Source organism: Podarcis erhardii, assembly GCF_964252035.2.
Source record: "Podarcis erhardii genome assembly, chromosome: 17".
Classification (NCBI taxonomy): domain Eukaryota; kingdom Metazoa; phylum Chordata; class Lepidosauria; order Squamata; family Lacertidae; genus Podarcis; species Podarcis erhardii.
The window spans coordinates 24562925-24578043 of NC_138515.1; the positions used below are offsets into that span (position 1 = coordinate 24562925).

Below are 15119 nucleotides of genomic sequence, written 5' to 3' on the forward strand. Positions count from 1 at the left end.
TAGCATTTACTGAATATCAGCAGGACAGTTGATCCTGCATGCTAGTCACTTCAGCCAAAGCAAGGATGGTTTGCCAGCCCACAGAGCAAAATGCATCCAACTGGAGCCAGGATGGGTTGATTATCATTATACACACAGCTTCTTGGGCCAAATCCATCCCCAGTGTAATTCCATTAAATTGTATAAAATCCTCATTTTAAACACCCCTTCAGAACGAACGGCACAGGGGAAGCTTAGGAGGGATATGAATTGTCCAATCATAATTTCAAGTGATGCTCCATGGACTATCACATGAGTGCTCAATGCAAACATCATTTTTTATGGAGTGCCCCACGGATTATCCTGTCCCTTCTCACCCATTTGAAATGAAGGATTACAAAGGCCGCTGCTAAGCACTGAGGGAAAGGCAAAATATGCCACATTTGCAGGACCATTTTAAAAGTAGCCCGTACCTGGGAGCTTCTGGGAAATAGTACTTTATAATTATTATTGTGCCTTGCCCAAACTGATGCATGCCCTTCAGATGTATGCAACAGGTTTGAAGTGCAGGCCAGGAATCGTATTCCCACATGCAGTGCTTTTTTCTAGGGGGACACAGGCCCCTAAACATTTTGTGAATTTAATGAGAGAAGAAACTAAAAATTTAAAGAAATTAGTTTCTTCTCTAGCACGGTGAATCGTCAGTTCCGTTGGTATCCCCAATAGCAGCCTATTTTCCTGTCACGGTGTTTCCTGACTCGCAGATGGAATGTTGTTGTTGTTTAGTCGTTTAGTCGTGTCCGACTCTTCATGACCCCATGGACCAGAGCACGCCAGGCACTCCTGTCTTCCACTGCCTCCCGCAGTTGGGTCAAACGCATGCTGGTAGCTTTGAGAACACTATCCAACCATCTCGTCCTCTGTCGTCCCCTTCTCCTTGTGCCCTCCATCTTTCCCAACATCAGGGTCTTTTCCAGGGAGTCTTCTCTTCTCATGAGGTGGCCAAAGTATTGGAGCCTCAGCTTCATGATCTGTCCTTCCAATGAGCACTCAGGGCTGATTTCCTTCAGAATGGAGAGGTTTGATCTTCTTGCAGTCCATGGGACTCTCAAGAGTCTCCTCCAGCACCATAATTCAAAAGCATCAATTCTTTGGCGATCAGCCTTCTTTATGGTCCAGCTCTCACTTCCATACATTACTACTGGGAAAACCATAGCTTTTACTATACGGACCTTTGTTGGCAAGGTGATGTCTCTACTTTTTAAGACGCTGTCTAGGTCTGTCATTGCTTTTCTCCCAAGAAGCAGGCGTCTCTTAATTTCGTGGCTGCTGTCACCATCTGCAGTGATCACGGAGCCCAAGAAAGTAAAATCTCTCACTGCCTCCATTTCTTCCCCTTCTATATGCCAGGAGGTGATGGGACCAGTGGCCATGATCTTCGTTTTTTTGATGTTGAGCTTCAGACCATATACCCCTAAACATTTTTTTAAAGAAAAAAAGGACTGCCCACAGGACTGGTAGGGCTGGGGAAGAAATACAGTTCAGTTCACATTTAAAGCCAAATCAACTTGCAAAACAACTTGAGAACCAAAACGCAGCCATTCTTCTAAATGTGCTCCTATCTGAATTTTGCACTGCATTTCTCAATCCAGTGTTTACAAAAATGCATTGTGTGTGTGCACATAAAATGAATACATTGCTTTTTAAAAAACACACAACAATGCATTACATGAGGAGAAAATGCTTGCAAGAATGTGTCCATTAGTCAAAACTTAATACAGGACATGGTGTTTACTTGGAGAAATTTGCACTGACATGTTGAATAATTTCCATAAGGATTTTTTTTTTTTTTGAAAAATGAAACAAAATCAGCAAATTCCTGCAGAAATGTGGAGAACTGGATTTGAGATTGGGGAAAAAATGAAACTGAGAAAAGGCTTACAGTGTGAAGAAGGAAAAAAAGTCACACAAGGAAAGGGGGTTGAGGAGAGAGGAGAAGAAACAAACAAATGCAGGCACTAGTTCAGGCTTCCTCAACCTTGGCCCTTCAGATGTTTTGGGACTACAATTCCCATCATCCCTGACCACTGGTCCTGCTAGCTAGGGATCATGGGAGTTGTGGGCCAAAAACACCTGGAGGGCCGAGGTTGAGGAAGCATGCAATAGTTCTTACAATGACCAGCTGAGATGGAAATAGCTCCTGTAACCTGATGGTAAGAGGGACGCGGGTGGCGCTGTGGTCTAAATCACAGAGCCTAGGGCTTGCTAATCAGAAGGTTGGCGGTTCAAATCCCCGCGACGGGGTGAGCTCCCGTTGCTCGGTCCCAGCTCCTGCCCACCCAGCAGTTTAAAAGCACGTCAAAGTGCAAGTAGATAAATAGGTACCACTCCGGCAAGAAGGTAAACGCTGTTTCCGTGCGCTGCTCTGGTTTGCCAGAAGCGGCTTAGTTATGCTGGCCACATGACCCAGAAGCTGTCTGCGGACAGACACAGGCTCCCTCGGCCTATAGAGCGAGATGAGCGTGCAACCCCAGAGTCGTCTGTGACTGGACCTAACGGTCAAGGGTACCTTTACCTTTAACCTGATGTTATGGCTGTCACCAGGTGATGTTTGGGAGCAGGGCAAAGGCAGCTGGTCTGTCAATGGAGTTGACAGTACAGCCTTGCTTCTTCCAGCTTCTTTTTCTGCTCTGCAGCCTGATGAAATGGTTGCTGCTAGATGTTAGTTGAGGAACACTGTATTCTCAAACATGGGTCTCCAGCTGATTTTGGACTACAGCTCCCAACATCCCTGACCATTGGTCCTGATAGCCAGGGATGATGGGGGTTGTTCTCCAAAAACAGCAGGCGACCCAAGTTTGGGAAACCCTGGTCTAAGATGTCTCCCATTACAGGGTCCTACACCTGTGCAATTGCTGGCCGGCCTTAGCAGTACTGGAACAACAAATGTAGCAAAACAACATTTGCTACTGTATGAATTAATGTATTTTTCCCCCACAGCTAAATGGAAAGGAAAAATAAGCTTGCACATATCCCGGAGATCAATTTAAATCCAGATTGATAAACAAATGAGCTGTACCAAAAGTAGCAAGTGTGCAATATAAGATAGCTAGAAATAACACTGTTTCTTCTCCGATATGACAGAGATAAATACTGGCCAATAAGATCAGACAATGGATCATCAGTGTTCTGCTGCCTTAACACACTCTAAAGGAGATTTAAATGCCAGCGCCTAACTTTTTAGAATCAAATCAAGCAGCGAAGTGTTTCAACATCAAAACTACAGAAACTTCCCAAAAACACAGGAGGTGTTCACATTATTGCAGATGACATGATAAGAGCAGCATCCACCTAACAGGTACATGATCAAATCCCTCAAAAGGTCAACAGAAAAAGCTACAGTAGAAAACAGTAGAAAAACTGATTTTAAACAAAGAAAGAACTCAATACATAGTTAAATAAATAAAAAGCTGAAGAAGAAATTAAATCATTAACCCAGCTCGGCAGCGGTCTCATATTTAAATGCCTGCTCTCCTAACAGAAATACGTAATTTGTGCCTAAATTCGGCTACTAGAAAAGTAAGAAATGCAACATCTTTTATTTTATTTTTTCAAAATGACCAAGGCGGGGAATTACAGGTCAGTTAGCTTAATGTCTGCTTTGGGTAAGTTCGTGGCAAGCATGATCCAAGATGAAATTATCAATCATGTGGAAGAACAAGTCTTGCTGAAGAAGAATCAGCATGGCTTCTATATCATTTAACTTTTAGAGATCTTTGAGAGTGTCAGCAAGCCTGTGGATAATGGTGATCGGATGGATATAGTTTACTTGCTTGTTTTGAAAAAGCTTTTGATGAAGTTCCTTTCCAAAATAAAATATGCAAAATGAAACACAGCTATTCTTTGAAATTCACATTTATCTGACTTTTGCTATGCAATTCTCTAACCAGTCTTTACAAAAATGTGTATTTTAGATGAAAGTGTGCGTACAAGCGAAAACGTTAGTGGAAAAAATGCACAGAATGAATTATACTAGCTTGCAAAAATGTGTACATTAGTCAAAGCTGCTTTTTAAAAAATGTCCCAATCTGGACATTTTTGCAAGCTAGTATATGATTGAAATGGACAGATCCATCCAACCCTAGCAGGGAGCATTATTGTAGCCTAACTGAATCTCTGCTAGTCATGCACTGTATTTAAATTCAGGGCGTACATGCCTATGGTCATGGATTCTGTACGCAAAGAGTCTGGCTGTGTGTACTTCTATGACTGGATTTTCAGTGTGTGTTCAGGGATCATTGGCAACTGCAGCATAATTATAGACGCATCCAGCAGAGTGGGCTCTGGCTCATGAGAGCTCATGCCACAATAAATGTTGTTGTTGTTTAGTCGTTTAGTTGTGTCCAACTCTTTGTGACCCCATGGACCAGAGCACGCCAGGCATTCCTGTCTTCCACTGCCTCCTGCAGTCTGGTCAAACTCATGCTGGTAGCTTCAAAAACACTGTCCAACCATCTCGTCCTCTGTCGTCCCCTTCTCCTTGTGCCCTCCATCTTTCCCAACATCAGGGTCTTTTCCAGGGAGTCTTCTCTTCTCATGAGGTGGCCAAAGTATTGGAGCCTCAGCTTCATGATCTGTCCTTCCAGTGACCACTCAGGGCTAATTTCCTCAAGAATGGATAGGTTTGATCTTCTTGCAGTCCATGGGACTCTCAAGAGTCTCCTCCAGCACCATAATTCAAAAGCATCAATTCTTCGATGGCCACAATAAATGTGTTCAGGAAAAATTCAATGTAGCACAAACAGCCACTCACTTTGCTTCCTCTCCTTTCCATTGGCTCTCTCACGTGTCCAAAATGTGATCAGAAGGCTGGGGGAGGCTCAGAAGCAGATCTGTGGTGGGTGCATGAGAGGGAAGAAGAGAAACTGAAAGTCTTGTGCAGATTTTCATTGAGCAAACAGGCGAACACCACTGGATGTCACCCATAGACTTTAATGCAACAAGGCTTTATGACTTTACTGACTTTATTGCTGAATCCTATACCCACTTTCTGGGTGGTAAGTCCCACTGAACTCACTGGGGCTAACTTCTGATAGACGTGTACAAGATTGCTGCGGCTCTAAGCACACTCACAAAGGATAAAGTCCCCCTGGATTCAGCAGGGCTTACTTATGTGTAAGCATGCATAGCATTGCCCTGTCAGACTGCAATCCTAAACAGACGTATTTGAAACTAAATCCCATTGTTATCAAAGGGCTGTACTTTTTTTTGGGGGGGGGATGGTTTAGGATGTGGCTGCAAATTGCCTTTACATATTTTCACTTTTCCATTACTGCAACTGTAATTGATGGCATTACACAAGCTGGAAAGCCAAAGTTTTGAAAAATAGCCACTAGACAATCAGCAAACGAGAAGGGATAGATTTGTTATGTGATGTTGCTGGTTTCAGTGGAAACATGTGCTGAGATAGTGAAATGAGCCATACCGATGCAGAAGCTGTAACAGGCATCTATTTAATTATGCCTTATGTTCAAACCATTCCATTTTTAATTAAAATCACTGAATTGACTAATAGAAGAACTACCATGGAAGAGTCATGTTTTGAAGGCTAAGAAATAATAATGCATCATATATATTTTTCTCCTGAAAGAGTAGCATGGTTGCCTTTGATTTTAATCAAGATTAGAAGAGAAGAAATACTAAACACAGAGATCCATCTAACCTGCTCTAATACAGCACATCCCCTTTTGTGATTACACAAAAAAGGTAATATGCATTAGGTATTCTTTAGAGACTTGGCAATACATTTGCAACCTTTGTTTGGGCATCTCAGATCTGGGAAGTGTGGATGACTAGAAAGGCATCGCTACCTCACAAAATCCATCTGTCATGTTCAGTAATAAGGACTAACCTAACTTTTATGCCTACTCCCCCCCCAAACCTTTACAAAAGCCTCTCATCCTATGTTCTACCTGAAAGATAGTTCCACCCAAAGCTGCAGCTCCACTAACAGTTTCTCAGATATCATCAAAAATCAATGGGGGGAGATCCATCAAAGTCAATGGAATGTATGCACATGAAACTAGGCGCCGGGTAGAAATCAATCTTCCAACTCTTGCTTGCAAAATTCCCCTCAGACTGCCAGGGTGTCACGTCCATACTGCAAATGTAAATTCAGGGCTGGCCCACTCATGAGGCAAGATGGGGCGACTGCCTCGGACTGCAGGATCCACAGGGGCAACAGATGTTGAGGTAGATCTTTATTTTTCCCCTTGTTCCTGATCAGTGCTGGATTTACGTACAGTGGTATCTCTGGATGCGAATGGGATCCGTTCCAGAGCCCCATTCGCAGGTCGTGATTTGCCGCTTCCGTGCATGCGCGTGATATCATTTTGGCCGTCTGCGCATGCGTGAGCAGCGAAACCCGGAAGTAACGTGCCTCCATTACTTCCGGGTCGCTGCAGCACGCAACCCGAAAATACTTATCCCGAAGCTACTTTAACCCGAGGTATGACTGTATAAGCTAAACAAGCTATATCTTAGGGTCCCACTCTCTTGGGGGCCCCCCAAAAAATCAAAGGAAAAAACACCTGGAAGTACATTTCCAAAATATAAGATAAAAAAAAAATAAACAGTGTTTTCTGTTGTGTAGGCTCCTATGATGTAAGTAATGGGCCCCGCCTGCTAGCCTGCTCCCTAAAATATCACTGGTTTGCTCATTTCTACATACAGTGGTACCTTGGTTCTTAATCTGTTCCGGAAGTCTGTTCCAAAACCAAGGCGCGCTTTCCCATAGAAAGTAATGAAAACAGATTAATCCGTTTCAGACTTTTAAAAACAGAAATTTAACATGAATTTTACTATCTAACGAGACCATTGATCCATAAAATGAAAGTAATAATCAATGTAAAAGGTAAAGGTAAAGGGACCTCTGACCATTAGGTCCAGTCGTGACCGACTTTGGGGTTGCAGTGCTCATCTCGCTTTATTGGCCGACGGAGCCGGCGTACAGCTTCCAGGTCATGTGGCCAGCATGACTAAGCTGCTTCTGGCGAACCAGAATTCATGGAAACGCCGTTTACCTTCTCACCGGAGCGGTACCTATTTATCTATTTGCACTTTGACATGCTTTCAAACTGCTAGGTTGGCAGGAGCTGGGACCGAGAAATGGGAGCTCACCCTGTCGTGCGGATTTGAACCGCCCACCATCTGATCATTAAGTCCTAAGCTCTGTGGTTTAACCCACAGCGCCACCCGCGTCCTGTATAATCAACGTACTATACTATAAAATAAATAAAAGAGTATTGTAGATGATAAATATTTGAATTAAAAAAATTTCTTACCTGCTCTGATGATAGTCATTGTTTGGATATCCATATATCCATTGGATATCCATTACCTTCAGTAGCTTAGGGCCTCATCAAACCTAAATCCGGTCCTGCTCCTCATGCAGATCTTCACTCACACCTCCTTCCTTAGGGGGAGGGGGTGCCAGTTGTGGTTCACCTCAGGTGCCAAAATGTCTCGGGTCGGCGCTGTGCAAACCCATTTGAAACCAGAGTAGCATGCAGAAATATGGCGTTCCTGTTGGAAGGAACAATCCACATGGTACCATAACTTCCTCCCTGGTTTCTGTGAGGTCTGCCCAGAGCCCATTTAGATTCTGATGGTTTTGGTTGCCAAGATTACTTAAATCTGGGGTGGTGAAGCTTGTTCAGCTCAAATATCACATTCCCTTCTGAGCAACTTACTGGGGCTGCATGTCACTTGTGGGTAAGGCCAGAGAAAAAGCAGGCAGCGTAAAACATCCACATTTTATGTGTTATGTACTGAAGTTCTCACCCTGAGCCAGCAGGGGGATACTGTAGATAGTTCAGGTCCACATATGCAAATAAGGGATCAAAAGTGGCATTCAGTGATTGGATAGTTACAGAAAATGGTTACTGTTGCATTCTGAGAAGGAGGCTAGTTCACCAACACAGGTGCCAGATATATGGAGAAACATGACTCAAAGAAGTAGGAGGCCCAGGGTTCGCTCTGATTGTTTAGAAATACACAATCGCTTTAAGGTCCTCTCCCCTAGCATGGAAGACGAAGAGCAGACTCCATTTGAGGATCTCTCCCTCATTACAGTCGATCAGGTATACGAAGACGAGCAGCAAAGTCAGTCCTCAGGGAATGTGCAGGCGACCTTGGAACGGACAGCTCACGGAAGAACCCCGACCAGACCTAAGAGGAGGTGTGTAGTGGTGATAGGGGATTCCCTACTGAGGGGAACGAAGCAGTGATCTGTGGGCCTGACAAGATGTCTCGGGAAGTGTGCTGTCTTCCCGGGACTAAGATCCAAGATGCAACTGAACGACTGCAAGGAATCATAAAACCCACTGACAAATACCCCTTCCTCTTGGTTCATGTGGGAACCAATGACACTGCAAGCAATAGCCTCCAGAAGATCAAAAGAGACTACGAGGCTCTGGGCAGGAAATTGAAGCAATTAAATGCACAAATTGTCATCTCATCTGTCCTCCCAGTTGAACGACGTGGCCCAGGGAGAGAGGGAAAAATAGTGGAAGTGAACAGCTGGCTTCGCAAATGGTGTAAACAGGAACGGTTTGGATTCTTAGATCACGGACTGCAGTTTCTTGAAGATGGACTTCTGGCAAGCGATGGGCTGCACCTCACAACGGTTGGGAGGAATGTTTTTGCCAAAAATCTCAGAAACCTCATCAGGAGGGCTTTAAACTGACTAATGTGGGGGAGGGAGACAGTGCTCCTGAAGGTAGGAGTCTATCAATTGATGAAGATGATCACCCAAATATCATAGACCAAATGGAGCAAACAGCACGCAGACCTAGTGGTGGGAGGAAAAAATCCTTAAATAAGAGACACGGGGGGATGATTGATGGACTTCAATGTCTGTACACTAATGCGCAAAGCATGGGAAATAAACAAGATGAGCTTGAGCTCTTGGTACAGCAAACTAAATATGACATAATAGGCATCACTGAAAGCTGGTGGGATAAGTCCCACGACTGGAATGTAATAATGGAGGGATACAATCTATTTCAGAGAAACAGACCAGACAAGAAAGGAGGAGGAGTGGCGTTATATGTCAGGGATGTGTATACCTGTGAAGAGATCCAAGATTTAGAACCTCAAAGCCAAAGTGAGAGCATTTGGGTCAAAATTAAGGGAGAGAAGAATAACAGTGACCTCATTGTGGGAGTTTACTATAGATCCCCAAGGACATAGATGATGCCTTCCTGGAACAGATGGCCAAGCATGCAAAAGGAAGGGAGATAGTAGTAATGGGGGACTTCAATTACCCGAATATTTGCTGGATGTCAAACACAGCCAAGAGCATAAGGTCAAATAGATTCCTCACTGGCCTTGCAGACAACTTCATTGTCCAGAAAGTGGGAGAAGCAACAAGAGGAACAGCCATTTTAGATCTGGTCCTAACCAATGTTGATGACCTGGTTTGTGGGGTAGAAGTGGAAGGATCATTAGGCGTGAGTGATCATGCTCTTCTGAAGTTTACTATACAGCGGAAAGGAGCAGCCAAGCATACTAGGACTCAATTTCTTGACTTTAAGAAAGCCAACTTCATAAAACTTAGGGAAGTGCTGGGTGAGATCCCATGGACAGTAATACTAAAAGGAAAGGGAGTTCATGCTGGCTGGGAGTTTGTTAAGAGGGAGATAGTAAAAGCACAACTTCAGGCAATACCAATGAGACGGAAACATGGAAGGTGCCTAAAGAAGCCAGGGTGGCTATCTAAAGAACTTTTAACTGAGTTAAGATTAAAAAAGGATGTGTACAAAAAATGGAAAAGGGGGGAAACCACCAAAGAGGAATTCAAACAAATAGCCAACACGTGTAGACACAAAGTCAGAAAAGCTAAAGCACAAAATGAACTCAGGCTTGCTAGAGAGGTTAAAAGCAACAAAAAAGGCTTTTATGGGTATGTTCGTAGCAAAAGGAAGAACAAAGAAACAGTGGGGTCACTCAGAGGAGAAGATGGTGAAATGCAAACAGGGGACACAGAAAGGGCTGAACTCCTCAATGCCTTCTTTGCCTCAGTCTTCTCCGATAAAGAAAACAATGCCCGACCTGAAGAATTTGGAGCAAATGATTCAGCAGAGGAAACACAGCCCAGAATAACTAAGGAGATAGTACAAAAATACTTGGCTAGTTTAGATGTATTCAAGTCTCCAGGGCCAGATGAACTGCATCCAAGAGTATTAAAAGAACTGGCAGATGTGATCTCAGAACCACTGGCAGTCATCTTTGAGAATTCCTGGAGAACAGGCGAAGTCCCGGCAGACTTGAGGAGGGCAAATGTTGTCCCTATTTTCAAAAAGGGGGAAAGAGAGGACCCAAATAATTACCACCCAGTCAGTCTGACATCAATACCAGGGAAGATTCTGGAGCAGATCATTAAGCAAACAGTCTGTGAGCACCTAGAAAGGAATGCTGTGATCACCAATAGTCAGCATGGATTTCTGAAAAATAAGTCATGTCAGACTAACCTGATCTCGTTTTTTGACAGAATTACAACTCTGGTAGATGAAGGGGACGCAATGGATGTAGCCTACCTTGATTTCAGCAAGGCATTTGACAAGGTGCCCCATGATATTCTTGTAAAGAAGCTAGTAAAATGCGGTCTTGACTATGCTACCACTCAGTGGATTTGTAACTGGCTGACTGACCGAACCCAAAGGGTGCTCATCAATGGTTCCTCTTCATCCTGGAGAAGAGTGACTAGTGGGGTGCCACAGGGTTCTGTCTTGGGCCCGGTCTTATTCAACATCTTTATCAACGACTTGGATGATGGACTCAAGGGCATCCTGATCAAATTTGCAGATGACACCAAACTGGGAGGGGTGGCTAACACCCCAGAGGACAGGATCATGCTTCAAAACGACCTTGACAGATTAGAGAACTGGGCCAAAACAAACAAGATGAATTTTAACAGGGAGAAATGTAAAGTATTGCACTTGGGCAAAAAAAATGAGAGGCACAAATACAAGATGGGTGACACCTGGCTTGAGAGCAGTACATGTGGAAAGGATCTAGGAGTCTTGGTTGACCACAAACTTGACATGAGCCAACAGTGTGACGCGACAGCTAAAAAAGCCAATACAATTCTGGGCTGCATCAATAGGAGTATAGCATCTAGATCAAGGGAAGTAATAGTGCCACTGTATTCTGCTCTGGTCAGACCTCACCTGGAGTACTGTGTCCAGTTCTGGGCACCACAGTTCAAGAAGGACACTGACAAACTGGAACGTGTCCAGAGGAGGGCAACCAAAATGGTCAGAGGCCTGGAAACGATGCCTTATGAGGAACGGCTAAGGGAGCTGGGCATGTTTAGCCTGGAGAAGAGGAGGTTAAGGGGTGATATGATAGCCATGTTCAAATATATAAAAGGATGTCACATAGAGGAGGGAGAAAGGTTGTTTTCTGCTGCTCCAGAGAAGCGGACACGGAGCAATGGATCCAAACTACAAGAAAGAAGATTCCATTAGGAAGAACTTCCTGACAGTAAGAGCTGTTCGACAGTGGAATTTGCTGCCAAGGAGTGTGGTGGAGTCTCCTTCTTTGGAGGTCTTTAAGCAGAGGCTTGACAACCATATGTCAGGAGTGCTCTGATGGTGTTTCCTGCTTGGCAGGGGGTTGGACTCGATGGCCCTTGTGGTCTCTTCCAACTCTATGATTCTATGATTCTATGATTCTATATAAGCAGGCTGGCTGAACCCTTCAGTTCAGTTCTGTTCTGGCCTGTGAATAAACAAGAGCTGTTTGAAGAATCGCTGTGTCGTCTGATATGTTCACCCACAACTTAACATTATGTTTGCACTTAGGGTAGTTCCTACACACATTCACACATCCCTTTCAATCCTCTGTCCAGGAATGATAGGGTGTGTGTGCGCAAAACAGGACTGGTGAGGGGTGTGGCCTGGAAAAAGGGGGCACGGCTGGTGAGGGAATGTGGGATGGGGAGAGTCTCAAAGGTCAGAGAGGCCTGGAGGGCCTGAGGTTCCCCACCCCTGACTTAAACGATGGCTTGGTATCACAAAACTGCCCAGTATCTCCAGAGCTGTTGATGGATAGTGTGCACAGGATTCTTAGGCTAATGGCCTGACTCTTACATTCAAATCTGTAGTGCGGCTGTGCCCTAATAAATGCAAACACTATTTCACAAATGTGTGTACAATGGCCAAGTGGAAACAGCAATCCAAAAATAGAGAAGCAGTCACACACAAACATATATTCAATCACAGACAACTGACTATTCAATATATGGATTCACAAACGCAATCACCAATTTAAGAAGTAGATATAAAAATATTATATTCAGAAAATAAAAAAAAAAAAATACAGTGGATCAGAAACTGTAGAGAGGATCGCATCTTTATGATGTATTATAGATGTTTGGGACATTTGATGGAAACTGACCCGATCCACACTGTGGAAGTCTGAACATATCCTTAATCTTTTGGAGATCCTACTTCTTGAATTTTGCAATATAGCTATTGGCTCGGAAACCATAACAGAATGCACTTCAAAAATGTATTTCAGCATAAGATGCACATAGAAATTCATACATTGAGATAGAATACATATTTAAATATGTATTTTGTGATTAAATATGTATTTAAATGTACATCCCTATACGACTTCATTTTTGGATGCTTTTTTTAAACTTGAAAATTAAGGCAGAATAGACTTATGAACACACATGAAATTGACATGGACCAGACTAGTCTGTCCATCCCAATGATATATTGCAACAATTCACACGATCGTAAGAGCTCAGCAGCAGGCTGCTCAACATCCCTGTTGCCCATATAAACTTCGGCAACTACAGCCTCACACATGATATATCAAATGTGGTTATGGTGTTTCTATAATGAATACATGAATTCAATTGCAACATAATAAGTACATTAGTACATACAGTTCACTTAGTACTTAGAAACATAGACCTTCAATTTAGAGATGCCTGCAGAACCAAAATGAAGCATAGAGTTCATCAGTTGGGATACAAACTTCCTATGTGAGCCCTTAGAATCAAGCCTGAGCACTATTTCAGTGACTCACTACTTGTGAAAATCCTGAGGAGGGAAGTGGTGGTTAATTATTGCCTCTGTTTGAATTGTTTGGACTCAGACTATCTGTCATAAGGAAAAACATGCAATGCTTCTGCATTCCCTTTCTCTGGTTTCTTTCAAGGAGCTAAAAAGCCAACTGTGAACTGCCTGAGCAGTAAGCGCATTGTTTCTAAAAAGCACCCCTGTAATTTCAGGTGCTTCCTTGCTAATAGGCTCCTAAACATGGAAAAGCTGCTTTTATCAGAACTCTGATATATTTAATTTACTTGTTAAAAATGGGCCAGTGGTTTTCTTGAGAAAAACACATTCTACAAGTCATCTTCTCCCTTGCAAAAAGTTAGAAGGTCTTGAAGCCTCTGCCCCCCCCCCAACACACACACACACGCCCCAGGGCAGCAATTATAAGGAATTTCTGTCTGTCCTGGAAATGAGTTTCAGATGGCAGAGATAAAACTGGCAAAATGCTAAAATGCAGACCCCCTCTGCGGCTCAAGGAGATGAACCAGCTCTGTTGCATATCACATAGCACTGCAGTAAATTCTGAGTTAATGGAGATGGGGACTTGGTTACTTCTGAGGCCTCAGAGGAAGATCAAATGCAGGGTAGAGAGACCACACTCTACAAAAGAAGAAGAAGCAAAAACCAACCCATGAATAGCGGGCTGCTTTTTTGCTGAGAAAAAGTGTAAGAGGATGTGAAATGGTTTAACAAAAGGTGTGTCCTTGTGGAAGTTTTGATGGGGAAGGGGGGGGGGGTCAAATGGCTATTCAACACACATCCATGACTCATGTAGTCTGAGACTTCAGTCCATGCCATACATTCAAAGGACATGGTTCCTTCCACGCAAGAACCCTGGGAACTGTAGTTTGGTCAGGAAGCTCAGAATTGTAACTCTGTAAGGATTCTTGGAGTGGTGGGGGGGAAGCCATGTGTTTTATATGTATGGTGTGTTGTGACATTCAGTATGCATTGATGGCTTGTTCCTTGGCCCACTGAAGGGTTTTGAAGGGATTGCAATGAGCTCCCGTTGCTCGGTCCCTGCTCCTGCCAACCTAGCAGTTCGAAAGCATGGCAAAGTGCAAGTAGATAAATAGGTACCACTCCGGTGGGAAGGTAAAAGGGGTTTCCGTGCGCTGTTCTGGTTTGCCAGAAGCGGCTTAGTCATGCTGGCCACATGACCTGGAAGCTGTACGCCGGCTCCCTTGGCCAATAAAGCGAGATGAGCACCGCAACCCCAGAGTCAGCCACGACTGGACCTAATGGTCAGGGGTCCCTTTACCTTTACCTTATATCCTGTATGCTGTGACACAACTCCCAACTGTGGGAATGTCCAGGGTGGCAGGAGATGATATATTGTTTATTAATATCCTTCCTAACTTGCGCTAGCAAGTTCCTTTACTTAGCAGAGTGCATTCCCCTTTACACAGCAGAAAACTAGTTGCAAACTCGTGTTGAGTTTCAGATTGAAATGTGTTCTAATACTTTCCTGGTAAGACCCCTTGAATCCCTCCTAAAGGAATAAAGACACCACAGTCTTAGTCATAAACAATAAAAAGAAAGTTTACTCATGATCAGGCAGAGCACAGTGTGATCTCTGAAGGCAGGCTTAAAGTTACAAACTTATACTAACAGGTTTATCCCATAAGGAAGATGACCTGGGGGACTGCTTGACTGGCACCCAGCAGTTCATTCCAGGAAGTTCAGAGGACAAAAAGAAGATGGAAAAGAGAGAGAGTGTGTGTCCTTTTACCAGGTCTGGAAAGGTCACGCCCACCCACTAGTCACATGCAAGGAAGGATGCTCCAGCCCAGGAGGAACAGGAAGTTTCGACTGGCTGGACCAAACATCCCCTTGCATGTCCACTCTAGGAAAACAAGGAATGTTGTACCTGACTGCTCTCAGTGGATTACATCCCACACCAACTAGGGCTGGGCGATATATCGATATATCATCCAAAACCGGCTTGAAGTTCACATTGTGATAATTGTTTCATAATATTTGAGCTGGCAATATATTGCAAAT

At 43.7% G+C, this 15119-nt stretch overlaps 1 long non-coding RNA gene across 1 annotated transcript in view; it reads left to right on the forward strand.

Moving 5' to 3' along the window:
• Positions 1-14713, forward strand: part of LOC309332611 — a 311558-nt gene extending 296845 nt beyond the window's left edge. The window contains exon 3 of the long non-coding RNA XR_014152240.1: positions 14592-14713. This is a non-coding gene — a long non-coding RNA (uncharacterized lncRNA). The remainder of the gene's footprint in view (positions 1-14591) is intronic.
• The last annotated feature ends 406 nt before the right edge of the window (positions 14714-15119 follow it).